At 42.3% G+C, this 2,500-nt stretch overlaps 1 protein-coding gene across 2 annotated transcripts in view; it reads left to right on the forward strand.

Moving 5' to 3' along the window:
* Positions 1 to 2,500, forward strand: part of LOC138051726 (uncharacterized) — an 18,584-nt gene that overhangs the window by 3,528 nt on the left and 12,556 nt on the right. The window lies entirely within an intron of this gene.

The following is a 2,500-nucleotide window of genomic DNA, read 5'->3' on the forward strand; positions in this document are numbered from 1 at the left end:
GCATCTTCTAAGGTATTGAGCTGTCAAAATGTGACCAATCACATCTTACCGGAAATATGAACCCAACGTAAATAAACATCTTGCAAGGATTTTCCTGGGACCACGTGACGAACAACACTCCGAATAAGCTTTGATTAGGAAGGAAACCAAATGCTGAAAGTCCTAACGATTATTGTAGATGCTGTTAAATTTCCAAAAGTACAAACGGCCAAAACTTTTTGATGCTCTTTCACTTTAAGAGCAGCGGCAGCAACATAAACCTGGAAAATCATACTTTTGCAGTATACTGTCGGTAAAACAAATAGGACCTCTCTGCCCTGAAGCAAAGCTTCCACCGCCTGACGCTGTTCGGGTCTTAAATTCATTGGGGCTTAAATGTAATGAAAAATTCTCGCAAGCTCTACTGATAAAATTATCACTGTCCGCCATTTTTGTTTGTGTTAAGAAATTGCGAGCGTGAAATGTATAGTACGTCATCACCTGATCAAAGTGGCCGACCAGCATTTTGCGTCCACTTTTTGGGCTTCCCGAGATTTCCTAAAAGTAGCCTGCAAGCAAGGGGTGCTTACCATTTAGCTAAATAATCCGGATGGAATGATCATTGCAAAAAAGTAAGCGATTTTCCGAATTTAATGACCAACCGGATGAGAATGGCGCTTACCATTTACTACACAGCATGCCATCCCGCATATTTACTCAATCTTGTGAGAAAGGGTCCTGGAAACGGAAGGATTCTCGCAAATTGTGACGGAAAATTTAACGATCTCAGAGTTGCCAACTCTCACGGGTTTTGCCGTGAGACTCACGATTTTTACCAAAATCTCACGGTCTCACGATTTCTCACTAAATTCTCACGACAAATTGAAAATGAGTCATGAGATGGAAGATTTGTTATTCTGAAACTGAAAGCAAAATTCTGATGTCTTTTTTTGCATGCAATGTCCTCGATTTCTTTATTTTGACATCTAGAACCCGCAAAATCAAACTCTCATCGTTTAGGAAAGATCACATGGATGTAGTTGTAAGAGCTCGTGCAGCACGAAGCGCAAAGGAAACAGCAACAGAGGATGTCCGTGCAAAGGCCAGAATTTATTGTGCGGAGACAATAGAAATTGCGGCACGAGGGAAAACCTCTGTAAGAATAGTAGGGTAAGTTGTCATTGTAAGAAAATAATAACGATTGCAATTCGAGTTTACCTGAATCGTCCGTCCACTTGCATCCGCCATCTTATTTTAGTCGTGACAATCTTGAAATATTCTGCAAAATTTTTCAAGTTTTGAGCTTCGACCCGCACATGCGCAGTTCATGAGATTTATCCTTTAAAGACTCTCTGTCGAACGGCATGCTTTGCGCGCGTTTGTTTATGTTTTTATTCTGCTTGATGTAGCCACTCGGGAGAAAATAAGCGACAATTTGTGTCCTTTCCTACAAGCGAAGGGAGGAAAAGTTGGCTTGAAGAATAGAAAGGTTAATTTTCAATGAATAAAGCAAAGCGCTGCTCAAAGATAATCAAAGATAATCGATCGAGTTTCCTAACCCAACGAGGCCCGAGTCGCGACAGCGACAGCGATTCAAATACAAAACAGACATCTCTGGTCAGGCTTCTTGTCCAGTGTTGGTTTCACATAGTATGTCATATCACTTGTTGTAGCTCCCGTGAAGGACTTTGCAACAACTCCGGTGGCCGACCTCTTTCCCTAATTGCCACCCTTGAATGTTTCTGATAATAGAGTCGCCGATAATGACGGTAGTCGGCGAGGACCCTTCTTGGTTGTGGTTAAGAGTATTAGAGCTGTTCCGAGAACTCTTGTTTGGCGGCTTTTTCTTGCTCGAATTGCTTTGACGATTCTTCGTTGTTTTGGAAGATAGGGATTTAGATGAACCATTGTTTTGCTCTGTGTCCGCCTTTGTTTCCGACCCCTTTGTATCCGACACCTTAGGATCAACTGAAGGCGACATTTTAATAGCTTCTTTCGGTAGCCTCGCAGCTCCTACAAGGTCTCACCTGATTGGAGACCACCCTTGAGGTTTAACAAAAGAACAAATAACAGAAACAATGGACCCTAGGCCTAAAACAAAAGGGCTGCAACTCTATCCTCTAGGGTCCATTGTTTCTGTTATTTGTTCTTTTGTTAAACCTCAAGGGTGGTCTCCAATCAGGTGAGACCTTGTAGGAGCTGCGAGGCTACCGGCTTCTTTGCTGTCGGGGCGAAAGTTATATAGCTCCTTGCTTAGCAATGATACTACCATCTCTAGGGAATCTCGCTCCTCTTTTGTTTTATCTAGATTTCCCTTCATTAGCTGAAGTTGCTCTCGCAGAGCGCGATTTTCTTCCTGTATCCGTTGTTGATTTTGACACGATTTGCAGGTTGACTGAATTTCCCTACTGTCTGATAATAGAGATCGATACGAATCTTTGAGCTTGTTTACCTCATTTTCCAAGCGGTCATAAAGATCTTTAAGGGATTTGTAGCCATGGCATGTGTGACTCTGTTGTTC

This window comes from Montipora capricornis, chromosome 6 (assembly GCF_036669925.1).
Source record: "Montipora capricornis isolate CH-2021 chromosome 6, ASM3666992v2, whole genome shotgun sequence".
In the NCBI taxonomy this organism is placed as follows: domain Eukaryota; kingdom Metazoa; phylum Cnidaria; class Anthozoa; order Scleractinia; family Acroporidae; genus Montipora; species Montipora capricornis.